Raw genomic sequence first — 16141 nt, 5'->3', positions numbered from 1 at the left:
TCATTGATTAAATTTTCCATTTACATATATGCCATTAAGGTTATACATTTCATTTTTAGTATTGTATTTTTAAGCCTGGATTTAGCTCCATCCCACAAATATTGATATGTGATATTATAATTCAGTTAAATTATTTCCTAATTTCCATCTTGAATTCTTCTTCAATCTCTAGGAGTACAATGCTGAATTTCTGAACATATCAGTATTGTCCAATAATGTTTTTTATTAACTTTTATCTCAATTTTTCATAATAAGATGACATGATTTGTACAGCTTCATTCCTTTAAAATTCAGTGAGAGTAGCTTAATGAACTTATTTTGGCCAGCATTGGCAAATATTCCATGAATATGTACCTAAAATTTTTATTTATGCTCTAGTTTGGGGGTACGATGTCCAGTATACAAAAATTAGGTCCAGTTTGTTAACCATGTTGTTTAAATACTCTGTGCTGCTTTTTTTTTAAACCATTTTGAGGTCTAATTGACATACAATAATTACACATATGTAAAATGTACAAATTGGTAAGTTTATACACACACACACACACACACACATATATATGAAAAAATATTACCACAACCTAACAATAAATACATCTATTTGTATTAGTTTGCTATGGCTGCCATAATAAATTACCATAAACTCAGTGGTTTAAAACAACACAAATTTATTCACTTATAGCTCTGGAAGCCTTAAATCCAAAATCAAGGAATAAGGAGTGCCATACTTCTTTCAAAGGCTCTTTGAGAGAATTCTTTCCCTCTTGCAGTTTGTGATGTTTCCTGGTATTCCTAGTCTTGTGGACCCTTAGCTCCAATTTATGCCTCTGTCTTCACATGGCTGCCTTCCCTGTCTGTATCCAGTCACCCTCTTCTTGCACTTTTAAGGGCACTAGTCTCAAGATTTAGAGCCCATCCTAAGCCCCAGGTTGACCTCATCTCAGATTCTTTTTTTTTTAAAGATTTTATTTATTTATTTATTTGAGATAGAGCACAAACAGGGAGCAGAGAGAAAGGGAGAAGCAGACCCCCCACTGGGCAGAGAGCCCTACATGGGGCTCAAGCCCAGGACTCCAGGACCATGACCAATGCTGAAGGTACGTGCTTCACCAACTGAGCCACCCAGGCACCCCTCATCTTAGATTCTTAATTGCATTTATAAAGAACTTACTTCCAAATAAGTTCACGTTCACAGGTACCAAGGGTTTGGACTTGGATATGTCTCTTGAAGGGACACAATTCAACATACTACAACATCACCTCCAAAAACTTCCCTATGCCTCTTTGGAATCCCTCTTTTCTATCCCTCCATGAACCCCCCCTCCTTTCCCTATCCCCATCAATCACTGATCTGCTTTTTGTCACTGTATAGTATATACAGAATTTTTCATGAATGGCTCATACAGTATGTACTTTGGCTTCTTTAGCTCAGTGTGATTATTTTGAGGTTCATTCACATTGTAAGATACATCAATAATACTTTTCATTGCTGAATATTCTATTGCATGGATATGCCACAGCTCACTCATTAACCTATTGATAGACATTTGGGTTCTTTCTATTTTGGGGAATTTCAAATAAAGCTGCTATAAACATTCATGCAAAAGTCTTTGGACATATGCCATCACTTCTCTTGGGTAAATACCTAGGAGTGGAATGAGTGGATCACATAGTTGATATTGTTTTTTTAAACTGCTTGTTTTCTGAAGTGAGAATGCCATTTTTCAATTCTGCCAGCAGTGTATGAGAGTCCAGTTTAATTGTATTCTTATCAACACTAGGGATGGGCAGTCTGTTGAATCTTAGCTATACTAATAGATATGTAATAGTATCTCATCATAGTTTTAATTAGCATTTACCCAGTGATAACATGAGCATATTCTCATATGCTGATTTGCCATTGGTATGCTTTCTTTAGTGAAATGTATATTTAGTGCTTGCTTCGGCAGCACATGCACTAAAAAAAAGTGAAATGTCTATTTAAATTTGCTTATTTTCGGGCAGCCCGGGTGGCTCAGCAGTTCAGCACTGCCTTCAGCCAGATGTGTGATCCTGGAGACCCGGGATCGAGTCCCATGTCAGGCTCCCTGCATGGAGCCTGCTTCTCCCTCTGCCTGTGTCTCTGCCTCTCTCTCTGTGTCTCTCATAAATAAATAAATAAAATCTTTTTAAAAATCACAAGGTTTTTAAAAATTTTGCTTATTTTCTAATTGGATATTTTTTCTTTTAAGTTTTGAGAGTTTTTTTTAAAATATTTAATTTATTTGAGAGGGAGAGTGGTGGGGGGAGCAACAGAGAGAGACAAGCAGACTACACTGAGTGTGGAGCCCAACATGGGGCTTGATCCCATGACCTTGAGATCATGATCTGACCCAAAATCAAGAGTCAGACACTTAACAGACTGAGCCACCCAGGCACGCTGAAAGTTTTTTAGATATTACATGTAAGTCCTCTCTTAGATATCTGCTATGTGAACATTTTGTGAATATTTTATCCCAATATAGTGCTTGTCTTTTCATTTTCTGTATACAGTGTCTCTCAAAATGCAGATGATAATATTTTTATAAAGTATTTTTATAAAGTCTATTTTATCAATTTGTAGTTTTATGGATCATGCCTTTGGTATTATATATAAGAAATCTCTGTCTAACCGAAGATCACAAAGTTCTTCTTCTAGGTGATTTTTTTTAAATAGGAATATTTTAACAGTTTTAGGTTCACAGCAAAATTGAGAAGATACATAAACTTCCCTCCTTAGGTAGTCTCTCCACCCCTTACCTATGGTTTCAGTTACCTATGGCTAACCATGGTTTGGAAGCAGGTGATTCTTCTGCTGAAGTGTGATGATAAGGTCAGTAGTAGCTTAACACTACATCACAATGCCTGTATCGTTCACCTTAATTCATCTTATCACATAGGCAGAAGAATAAAGTGAGTACAATACAGTAAGATATTGTGAGAGAAAAAGGCCATGTTCACATAACTTTTGTTACAGTACGGGCATAACTCAGAAATACTGCAGGTTAGGTTCCAGAACCACAGCAATAAAACAAGTATCACAATAAAGTGATACAAATGAATTTTTTGGTTTCCAAGTACATAGAAAATTATGTTTACACTACATTGTATTCTATTAAGTGTGCAATAGCGCTGTGTCTAAAACAACAATGCTCAAACCTTCACTTAAAAATACTTTATTCTTAAAAAATGCTAACAATCATCTGAGATTTCAGCAAGTTTCAAGCTTTTTGCTGGTGGAGGGTCTTGCCTTGATGTTGATGGCAGCTGATTAGGTTGCTGATTGCTAAAGGTTGGGGTGGCTGTGGCAGTTTCTTAAAATAACACAAGAGCGGAGTATGCTATATCAATCAGCTCTTCCTTTCGTGAATGATTTCTTTGCAGCATGTGATGCTCTTTGGATAACATTTAAATCACAGAAGAATTTCTTTTAAAATTGGAGTCTGTCCTCTCAAACCTGCCCCTGCTGTATCAACTAAGTTTATGTAATAGGCTAAATTCTTGGTTGTCATTTCAACTGTCTTGAAATGACATCTTTACCAGATTCCATCTCAAGAAACCACTTTCTTTGCTCATCCATAAGAAGCAAGTCCTCATCCATTCAAGTTTTATCATGAGATGACAGCAATTCAATCTTATCTTTAGGCTCCACTACTAATTCCAGTTCCCTTGCCCTTCCCGCCACATAGCTGCAGCTAGTTCCTGTACTCAAGTCTTCGACTGCTCAAAGTCATCCATGAGGGTTGGAATCAACTTCTTCCAAACTCCTTTGAATGTTGATATTTTCACCTCTTCTCATGAATCACCAATGTTCTTAAAAGCATCTATAATGGTGAACCTTTTCCAGGAGTTTTTCAATTGACTTTGCCCACATCCATCAGAGGAACCACTGTCCCTGGCAGCTGTAGACTTATGAAATATATTTCATAAATAACAAGACTTGAAAGTCAAAATAACTCCTTGATCCATGGGCTGCAGAATGGATGTTGTGTTAGCAGGCATGAAACATTAATCTTGTCGTACATCTTCATCAAAACTTTTGGGTGACCAGATGTATTGTTAATGAAGAGTCTTATTTTGAAAGGAATTTCTTCAGAACAATAGGTCTCAATAGTGGGCTTAAAATATTCAGTAAGCCATGTTGTAAACAGATGTGCTGTCATCCAGGCTTTGTTGCTCCATTTAGGGAACACAGAGTAGATTTAATACAATTCTTAAAGTACCCAGGAATTTGGAACAGTCAATGAACATTGGCTTCAATTTAGTCACCAGCTACATTAGCCCCTAAAAGGAGAGTCAGCCCATCCTAAGAAGCTTTAAAGCCAGACATTGATTTCTCCTAACTATCAAAGTCCTATATGGCATCTTCTTCCAATATAAGGCTTTTCATTTTTATTGAAAAATCTGTCATTTAGTGTAGCCACCTTCAATAACTGTTTTATTTTAGCTAGATCTTCTGGATAACTTCAAGCAGCTTCTACATCAGCACTTGCTGCTTCACCTTACACTTTTATATTTTGGAGACAACTTCTTTCCTTAAACCTAATGAATTAACCTCTGGAACCTTCAAACTTTTTTCCTGTAGCTTCCTCTCTCAGCTTCAGTAGAACTAAACAGAGTTAGGGCCTTGCTCTGGAGTAGGCTTTGGCTTGAAGGGAATTTTGTGGCTGGTTTGATCTTCTGTCCATCAATAACCATTAGTTTGTTCTCTGTAATTAAAGACTTTCTCTCTCTCTCTCTCTTTGTTCGTTTGTTTCTTGAATTCCACATATGAGTGAAATTATGTGATATTTGTCTTTGTCTGAATGACTTACTTCACTTAGCATTATATTCTCTAGCTCTATCCTTATTGCTGCAAATGGCAGGTTTCATTATTTTTATGGCTGAATAATATTCCAGTGTGTGTGTGTGTGTGTGTGTGTGTGTACACCACATCTTCTTTATTCATCTATCAATAAACACTTGGGCTGCTTCCGTAATTTGGCTATTGTAAATAATACTGCAATAAACATAGGGCTGCATATATTCCTTTGAAATAGTGCTTTGGTATTCTTTGTGTAAATACCCAGTAGTGTGATTCCTGGATCATAGGGTAGTTCTATTTTTAGCTGTTTAGCTGTTTAGCTGAACGTCCATAATGTTTTCCACAGTGGCTGCACCAACTTGCATTCCCTCCAAAAGTGCAAGAGGATTTTTTCTTCACGTCCCCACCAACACTTGTTTTCTTTGTTTTTGATTTTGGCCACTCTGACAGGTGTGAGGTGATCTCTCACTGTAGTTTTTATTTGCATTTCCCTAATGATGACTGATGCTGAGCATCTTTTCATGTGTCTGTTTGCCATCTGTATATTTTGTTTACAGAATGTCTGTTCATGTCCTCTGCCTATTTTTAATTAGATTATTTGGTTTTTAAGGGAGTTATGCAAATTCTTTATATATTTTGGATACTAACCCTTCATCAGATATGTTATTTGCAAATATCTCCTCCTGTTCAGTAGGTTGCCTTTTAGTTTTGTTGATTGTTTCCTTTGCTGTGCAGAAGCCTTTTCTTTTGGTGTAGTCTCAATAGCTTATTTTTGCTCTTATTTCCCTTGCCTCCAAGAGACATATCTAGAAAAATGTTATGACAGCTGACGTCAGGGATATTACTACTGCCTGTGTTCTCTTCTAGGATTTTTATGGTGTCAGGTATCACATTTAGGTCTCTCATCCATTTTGAGTTTATTTTTGTATATATGGTATAAGGAAGTGGTCCAAGTTTCATTCTTTTGCGGGTGGCTGTCCAGTTTTTTGAACAGCATTTGTTGAAGAGACTATCTTTTTCCTGTTGTATATTCATTCCTGATTTGTTGAAGATTAATTGATCATATAGTTAGTTGTGTGTGTATTTCTGGGTTTTAGGTTCCATTGACCTATGTCCATTTTTATGCCAGTACCATACTGTTTTAATTATGACTGCTTTATAATATAACTTGAAATCTAGATTGTGATACCTCCAATTTCATTTTTCTAGATTGCTGTAGCTATTCAAGGTTTTTTGTGGTTCCATACAAATTTTAGATTTGTTCTAATTCTGCGAGAAATGCTTTTGGTATTTTGATAGGTATTACATTAAACATATAGATTATTATATTTGATAGTATAGATATTTTAACAGTATTTGTTTTTCCAACCCATGAGCATAGAATGTCTTTCCATTTCTTCACATCGTGTTGAATTTCTTTCATCAGTGTTTTATGGTTTTTAGAATACAGGTCTTTCACCTCTTGGGTTAAGTTTATTCCTAGATATTTTGCTGTTTTTGGCGCAATAGTAAATGGGACTGTTTTCTTAATTTCACTTTCTGCTTCCTCAATATTAGTCTATAGAATTGCAACATATTTGTGTACATGGATTTTGTATCCTGTGATTCAGTTGAATTCCTTCATCAGTTCTAGTTTGTTTTTTTTTTTTTTTTTGGTGGAGTCTTCAGGATTTTCTATATAGTATAATGTCATCTGCATATAGTGAGAGTTTTACTTCTTCCTTACCAATTTGGATGCCTTTTATTTCTTCATGTAGTGTGATTGCTCTGGCTAGGACTTCCAGTAGTATGTTAAATAAAATCGGTGAGACTGGACGTCCTTGTCTTGTTCCTGACCTTGGGGGAAAGTCTCTGTTTTTCACCATTGAGTATGTTGGTCTTGTGTGGAAGAGCACTTTTAATTTCATTCAGGTTTTCCAATCACAACTTGGATGTGTGGCCTAGCAGCCCTAGATTTTGGCCTATCTTAGCTTTCAACTTGCTTTCCTCACTAAGCTTAATCATTTCTAGCTTTGGATTTTTTTTTTTTTTTTTTTTAGCTTTGGATTTAAAGTGAGAGACAAGCAACTTTTCCTTTTACTTGAACATTTAGAGGACATTGTAGGGCTATTAATTGGACTAATTTTAATATTGTTATGTCTCTGGGACTAGAAAGACCTGAAGAGAGGGGGAAAGATGGGGGAACAGCCCATTGGTGGAGCGGCCCAAAAACACACATTTATCAGTTAAGTTTGCCATCTTAAATGAGCACAATTTTTACCCCCTCCCCAAACTACAATGCTAATATCAAAGTTCACAGATCATAGATAACCATAATAAATATGGAATTTGAAATATTGTTATAATTACCAAAATGTGGCCCAAAGACAAAGTGAGCAAATACTGGTGGGGAAAAAAATGGCACTGATAGAATTGTTCAGTGCTGGGCTGCCACAAACCTTCAATTTGTAAAAAAGACAAAAACAAAAACAAAACAAACATTATCTCTGAAGTGCAATAAAGTAAAACACAGTAAAGCAAGGTAGGCTTGCACATTGCTTAACATTGCATTTTATTTTTAGTTGTTTTTGTTAGTCTCTTACTGTGCCTAATTTATAAATTAAACTTTATCACAGGTGTATATATAAGATAAAATATAATATATATAGGACTTGGCAATATCTATGGTTTCTGGCATCCACTGGTGGTTTGGATTGTACCCCCCATGGATAAGTGGAGGCTACCCTGACACATAACTTTTCCCATTATCAACATTCCCTACCAGAGTGGTACACTTTTACAATTGATGAACCTACATTGATAAATTATAATCACCCAAAGTCCATAGTTCACATTAGGGTTCACTTTTGGCACTATACATTCAGTGGGTGCAGACAAATGTATAATGACATGTATCTATCATTATGGTATCATATTGAGTATTTTCAGTTCCCTAAAAATCCTGTGATTCACTTATTCATCACCACCCCTGCCCAACTCCTGATAACCACTGATTTTTTTTTTTTTACTGTCTCCATAATTTTGCCTTTTCCAGAATATCATCTAGTTGGGATCATATATAGTCTTTTCAGATTAGCTTCTTTCACTTAGTAATATGCACTAAAGTTTCTTTTATGTCTTTTCATGGCTTGATAGTTCATTTTTTTAGTACCAAACAATATCCCATTGTCTGGATGTACCAAATATTAATATCCCATCATCTGGATGTAGCCATCGTCTGGTTAACGTGTCCATTCACCTACTGAAGTACACATTGGTTGCTCCCAAGATTTGACAATTACCAATAAAACTGCTATAACCATCTTTGTTTAGTTATTTTGGGGGGACCTAAGTTTTCAACTCCCTTGTGTAAATACCAAGGAACCCAAGTACTGGATCCAGTGGCAACAGTATGTTTACTTTTCTAAGAAACTGACAAACTGTCTTCCAAAGTGGCTATATATACTATTTTACATTCCCATCAACACTGAATCTGAGCTCCATATCCTCACCAGCACTTGAAGTTATTAGTGTTTTGGATTTTGCCATTCTCATAAGTGTGTAGTGGTATCTCATTTACAGAGGATGGAAAGCACCTTTTCTTAAGCTTATTTGCCACCTGTATATCTTATTTTATGAGGTGACTGTTACGGTCTTTATGTGTGCTATTAGACATTTTATAGTTTCAGGTATTACATTTAGGTCTGTGATTTACTTCAAGTTAATATTTATATATAGTATAAGTTATGAATGAAATTTATTTTTTGCTGACACTCTTTGTTGGAAAAAAAAAGAATACTTTCTGCACTTTGTCTTTGCACCTTTGTCAAAACATACTTGTTTATATATGTGCAGGTCTCTTCCTAGACTCTATTTTATTCCACTTATTTATTTTTCTGTCATCGCGCATATACTGCACTATCTGGCCAACTCTATCTTTTTAACGACTCTTGAAATGAGATAGTTTCAGCCCTTCAACTTTGTCCTTTCTGAAAATTGTTCTGGGCATCCCAGATATTTTGGGTTTCCATAGGAATTTTAGAATTGCCTGTAAGTTTGTACAAAAGAGCATATTGATATGTTGGTTGAGATTGTGTTAAAGATACAAGTAACTGAAGAGAATTGACTCCTAACTGTGTATGTCTCCATTTTTTTTTTTTTACGGCTTCTTTAATTTCTTTCAACAGCCTTTTGTAGTTTTCAATATACTAGTCTTTCACATGTTTTGTATTTCAAATTTTTGCTATTTCAACTGGTAGTAATTTTGTTACAATTTCTGATTTTTTATTATAGATACCTAGAGAAATCTTTGACTTGTTTGTCGATCTTGTATCCTGCAACTCTGCTAAACTCACTTTTAGTTCTGGGAGCCTTTTTATAAATCCCATCAGAATTTCTACATTAGTGGCCCTATCTTCTGTGAATAAAGACAATTTTTAAATTTCTTCCTTTATAGTCTAGAGGCCTTCCCTCTTTTTCTTGCCTAATGGCACTGGCTGTAATGTCCAGTACACTGTTGAATAGAAGTGGTAAGAACACACATCTTTCTTTTGTTCCTGATCTTAGAGTAATACATTCAGGCTTTTGCCATCAACTATGTTACTGTAGATTTCTATAGATGCCTTTTATGAAGTTGAGGAAGTTACCTTCTTATCTGTGTTTTGAGTGAGTTTTCTTTTTCTATCAGCAATACATGTTAGATTTATAAAATGCTTTTTCTCCACCTACTGAGATTTTTTAAGTTTTTTTTAGATTGTTTCATACAGAATAGTTTCCCTGCCTGAAAATTACCCTATGTTCCACCTATTTATTCATCATTCTGTCCCTCTAAAGTTGCAACCATTGATCTTTTAACTCTTTATTTGTGACTTTTCCAGATTATCACAGAGTTGGAATCAGACAATCTGTAGCCTCTACAGACTAATTTCTTTCACTTAAATCAGTATCAATTAAGGCTCCTTCGTGTGCTTTCATGGCTTGATGGATTATATCTTTTTAGTGTTGAATATTATTCCATTGTAGGAGTGTACTAGAGTTTGTTCATCCAGTTACCTATTGAAGGACATATTGATTTTTTCCAAGTTTTAACAATTATGATGTTTGTACAAGTTATCATGGGCATAAAATGTCAGCTAATTTGAGTAATTACCAAGGATCATGATTATTGGATCATATGCCAATACAACATTTAGCTGTGCAAAAACTACCAGACTATCTTCCAAAGTGGCTGTGCCATTTTGCTTTCCTAAATAATCAAGAGTCCTTTTTTTTTCCATATTCTCTCTGGTATTTGGTGTTGTCCATGTTTTGGGTTTTAGCCATTCTATTAAGTGTATAATGGTATTTTAATTTGTACTTTGCTTTGTTTTTTTTGTTTTTTTTTTTTTTTTACTTTGCTTTGTTAACTGATGTTTTACTGTAAAGTATTTAGATATGGTTTTCTTACTATGTATCCAGTTTGGCATAGGTAGTATTGCTTTTAGTCTGTGGCTTGATACTTTCACCACTTTTGAGAAATAATCAACCATTACCTCACTAATAATTTCTGCCCATTTTCACTCTCCTTTCTTTTTGAGGGTCTAATGACAGGAGTTTTTCATTACATCCCAAAAGTTTGTGTTTACACCTACTCTTTTGATTCTCTATAATTTAAGTCTGGATATTTTTATTTTGATTCATATTCCAGTTAGCTAATTCCATATACTTCTACATCCAATCTGCACTTAATCCACTGAGCTATCAATCTTAATTATTTCCAATTTTATAATTTCCTTTCGGTTGTTTTTTTAGTTTCCACTTCTCAACCAAAAATCTTTGTCTTTTCTTTCAATTCTTTTAACATATTAACTAGTGCTGTTTTGAAATTAGTTTTTGGTAAAAACCTAAGTGTATTACCTTGTACATACTAAGTACTCATTTATTGTTAAGTAGTATTATAACTTGCTTCTCCTATGAATGAAAGGCAGTTTTCTAGGTGCTACATCATGGTATCCATAGGAAATAGAGCAAATGAGAGGATCATTAGAAGTTGTCTGCCCACCTTATATAATATAAGAACAAAGCACTCATGAGGACTCGTAGAAAAAAAAGATCTTGTAATTAGACTCTCAGAAAGAAAGGAAAGTGAAAATGGGCATCATATTTCATTCATCTAGAGAGTTGTCTCTGTACATGTGTTTTTCTAAGTCTGGCCACTTCTCTGTGAGGCTATAGCTTGGGTCATTTGATTGCCAATTTAAATATTTACATATATGGGAACCTTGATACCGAATTAATTTAAAATTTCATGTTATAATTATTAAAACTTCACTGAATATTTTATTTCCAAATGAAAATTGAGGATTCTCTGTGCTTATTATGTCCCTGTGATTGTCTATATTCAGACTTCATGTTCTTTTAATTCTTTTATCTTTTATCAGATAATTATTTTATCTGAAAGTGATAAACTTTCAAAGACATGGAATATTTAAAGAAATATTTGAAGTTATCTTGGAGCCATTTTTAGATGTTAAAATGTTCTGATTGCTATTGTGATTGCTTGCTCTTTTTCAGCAACAGCTGTGTGCTAATATCCCATATTTTCCTTTTGTATTTTAGTGGTTTGAGATGCAGCCTAAGAAAATGGCAGTACTATTATTGCTGTGTGATGATACTGAAAGAAACAACTGTAACATGTGTGAAATTAATTTAATATCAAGTTAACCATAAATGAAATTCCTAAATGATATCTTCCTTATATGGACCTCCTGTGGGGTTTGTTTTTATTGTCCTCTTTTGCTCTTGTTTTTTTATTTTATTTTTTTTATTTTATTTTATTTTATTTATTTATTCATGAGAGAGAGAGAGAGAGAGAGAGAGAGAGAGAGGTAGAGACACAGGGAGAGGGAGAAGCAGGCTCCATGCAGGAAGCCCAATGTGGGACTCGATCCCAGGACTCCAGGATCATGCCCCGGGCCAAAGGCAGGCACCAAACTGCTGAGCCACCCAGGGATCCCTGCTCTTGGTTTTTAAGCAGATTGTTCTTTGTGCATAACTGCTTATTTTAAAATAACTATTGGACATTTTATATGAAAGAAAAGATAAGTTGAGGTTCTAGATGATGTGATCTTCCTGCAGAGAGTGTTTACTTTTGCCTTGCAGGTAGGTGGGTAGTTTAAGGGCACTAGAAATCCCAGAGCAACTTAATTCAATGATGGAATGATATTACCCAAAGCTTGGCTTCAGTATCTCTGAAAGCTGGAATGTGTCATTTAACACTTAATCTTGAAGTACAGTCCTTTAGAGTTCTTTTTAAATTTGAGGTATAATTGACATGTAACATCTTACTAGTTTCAGGTGTACAGCATAATGATTTGGTATACCTATATATCACTAAATGATCATCATGGTAAGTCCACTTAACATCCATCACCATAGTTACCAATTTTTTTTCTTATGATGAGTACTTTTAAGATTTGTAGTATGTTTTTATTAACTCTAGTCACTCTGCTGTACAGTATATTGCTGTGTTTTATTTTACATCTGGAATTTTGTACCTTTTGATCTCCTTCACCCATTTCACCCACCCCTACACCCTACTTCTGAACCACCAATCTGTTCTATCTATGAGCTTGGTTTTTATTTGTTATTAAGAATCCACATATAAGTGAGATCACACGGTATTTTTTTTTCCTCTGACTTATTTCACTTAGCATAATGCCTTCAAGCTTCATCTGTGTTGTTAGTGTTTTCATTTTCTTCAGATAAATACCCAGAACTGAAGTTGCTGGATGCTATGATAGTTCTGTTTTTCATTTTTTGAGCAACCTCCATACTTTTTTCCATAGTAGCTACACTAATTTACATTCCTACCAAGAGTACACAAGGGTTCCCTTTTCTTTGAATCTTCACATTTGTTATTTCTTATGTTTTTGAGACTAGCCATTCTAACAGGTAAGAGCTGATATCTTGTGGTTTTGATTTGCATTTCTCTAATGACTAGTGATGTTGAGGATCTTTTCACATACACACCTGTTGACCATCTGTATTTCTCCTTTGGCAAAATGTCTATTTAGATCCTCTACCCATTTTTTTAACTCCACTGCTTTTTTTTATAAATTTATTTTTTATTTGTGTTCAACTTGCCAACATATAGAATAACACCCACTGCTCATCCCGTCAAGTGCCCACCTCAGTGCCCGTCACCAAGTCATCCCCACCCCCCGCCCACCTCCCCTTCCACCACCCCCTAGTTCGTTTCCCAGAGTTAGGAGTCTTTCATGTTCTGTCTCCCTTTCTGATATTTCCCACTCATTTTTCTCCTTTCTCCTTTATTCCCTTTCACTATTTTTTATATTCCCCAAATGAATGAGACCATATGATGTTTGTCCTTCTCCGATTGACTTATTTCACTCAGCATAATACCCTCCAGTTCCATCCACGTCGAAGCCAATGGTGGGTATTCGTCGTTTCTAATGGCTGAGTAATATTCCATTGTATACATAGACCACAGCTTCCTTATCCATTCATCTTTCGATGGACACCGAGGCTCCTTCCACAGTTTGGCTATTGTGGACATTGTTGCTATAAACATCGGGGTGCAGGTGTCCTGGCGTTTCATTGCATCTGTATCTTTGGGGTAAATCCCCAGCAGTGCAATTGCTGGTCTACCCATTTTTTTAATTGGATTTTGTTTTTGCTTTTAAGTTGTATGAGTTCCTTATATATTTTGGCTAGTGATCCCTTATGAAATATATATGATTGGCAGACATTTTCTCCCATTCAGTGGGTTGCTTTTTAGCTGTGTAGATGATTTCCCCTTTTTTGAATTAGCAACAAAAGCAAAAATAATTACCAAGAGCAAGGTCAAGGACTTTACCACCTATTGTCTTCTAAAAGTTTTATGGTTTCATGTTTTACATTCAGGTCTTTAATTCATTTTGAGTTTATTTTTGTATGTCTTGTAAGATAGTGGTTGAGTTTCATTCTTTTGCATGTGGCTATCCAGTTTTCTTAGCACCATTTATCATAGTCTGTCCTTTGCCTATTGAGTCTTCTTAGCTCCTTTGTCATAAATTAATTGATCATATATGCATGGGTTTACTTCTAAGCTTCCTGTTCTGTTCCATTGATTTCTGCGTCTGGTTTTATGCCAATACCATACTGTCTTGATTACTGTAACTTTGTGATATAGATTGAAATCAGAGAGTGTGATCCATTCAGCTTTGTTCTCCTTGCTCAAGATTGCTTTGCCTATTTGGGGTCTATTGTAGTTCCATACAAACTTTAAGGTTGTTTGTTGTATTTCTTTGAAAAGTACCATTGGAATTTTGATCAGGATTGCATTGAATCTGTAAATTACTTTAGGTTGTATGTGCATTAAATAATATTAATTCTTCCAATCCATGAGCATGAAGTATCTTTCCATTTATTTGTTTCTTCTTCAGTTTCTTCCATCAGTGACTTAGAGTTTTCAGTGTACAGGTCTTTAAGTTCCTAGACTAAATTTTTTCCTGGGTATTGTATTCATTTATGCAATGATAAATGGAATTACTTTCTTAATTTCTTTTTGTTGTTAGTGTATACAAATAAAACACACTTTATTTATTGATTTTATGTCCTCCTGTACTGAATTTACTAGTTCTAACAGTCTTTTAGTGGAGTCTTTTGTGTCTTCTCACTATAATTGTATCATCTGCAAACAGTGACAATTTACCTCTTCCTTGCTAATTCGAATGCCTTTCCTTTCTTTTTCTTGGCTAATTACTCGGGCTAGGACTTCCAATACTATTCTCACTTTGTTCTTGGTCTCAAAGGAAAATCTTTCAGCTTTTCCCTGTTGCCTATGACCTTATCCATGAGCTTGTCATATATGGCATTTATTACAATTAAGGTACATTCTCTCTATATCTACTTTTTTGAGAGTTATTAAATCCATAAATGGATTTTGAATTTTACCAAATGTTTTTTCTACTAGATATCTAATGAGATGATCATATGATTTTTATCCTTCAGTCTGTTAATGTGGTATATCACATTTACTGATTTGTGGATGTTGAGCCGTCCTTGCATCCCTGGAATAAATCTCATATGATCATGGTGTATTAGTCTTTTAATGTATTGTTGAGTTCAGTCTTGCAGATATTTTGTTCAGGCTTTTCGTATCTATGTTCATCAAGGATATTGGCCTGCAGTTTTTTTTTTTTCTTGTGATGACTTTGATTTTGGTATGGGGTAATGCTGGCTTTGTAAAATGAGTTTCCTTCTCTTTTATTTTCCTTGAAGAGTTTTAGATGGATTGATATTAATTCTTCTTTGAATGTTTGGTAGAATTTACCTATGAAGCCATCTGGTCCTGAACTTTAGTTTGTTAGAAGGTTTTTGATTGCTAATTCAATTTCCTTATTATTAATTGGTTTGTTTAGATCTTTCATTCCTTCATGATTCAGTCTTGAAAGATTGTATATTTTTATGAATGTATATATTTCTTCTAGGCTGATAATTTATTGGTATATAATTGTTCATTGAAGTCTCCTGATCATTTGTATTTCTGTAATAACAGCTGCAATATCTCCTTTCATTTCTGATTTTAATTCTTTAACTCCTCTCTTTTTCCTGGTGGGTATAGCTAAAGGTTTGCCAATTTTGTTTTAATCACAGAACCAGCTCTTGGTTTCACTGATCTTTTCTATTTTCATATTTTATATATATATATATATATATATACATGTATATATATATATATATATATATATATATATATCTGATGTGTTATTTCCAGCACTTGGCTAACTACTGGGGCCCCACTAACTTGGGACTTCATATGTTCTTATTTTTCTAGTTCCTTGAGGTGTAAAGTTAGGTTGTTTGAGATTTTGTTTCTTGAGGTAGGCATTTAGTGCTATTAACTTCCCTCTTAGAAGTACTTTTGTTGCATCTCATTTTTTTTAATTTCTCTTTTGATTGCTTCATTTACCCATTTGTTCACTCTCCATATATTTGTGAATACCAGTTTTCCTCTTATAATTGATTCTAGTTCATACCATTGTGGTCAGAGAAGATGCTTGATACTATTTCAGTTCTCTTAAATTGATTAAGACTTGCTTTGTGGCCTAACATATTATCTGTCCTCAAGAATGCTCCCTGTGCACTTGAGAAGAATGTGTATTCTGGTGTTTCTGAAAGGAATGTTCTGTATAAATCTGTTAAGTCCATTTGGTCTAACGTGTCATTTAAGGCCAGTGTTTCCTTATTGATTTTCCGTCTGGATGATCTATCCATTGATGCAACTAGGGACTTAAAGTTTCCTACTATTAATATATTGCTGTCTATTTTTTTCTTTTGGTCTGTTAATGTTTACTT

This window comes from Vulpes vulpes, chromosome X, assembly GCF_048418805.1.
Source record: "Vulpes vulpes isolate BD-2025 chromosome X, VulVul3, whole genome shotgun sequence".
NCBI classification, from domain to species: domain Eukaryota; kingdom Metazoa; phylum Chordata; class Mammalia; order Carnivora; family Canidae; genus Vulpes; species Vulpes vulpes.
The sequence above is the reverse complement of the archived record's forward strand: the minus strand, read 5'-3'. Positions refer to the sequence as shown.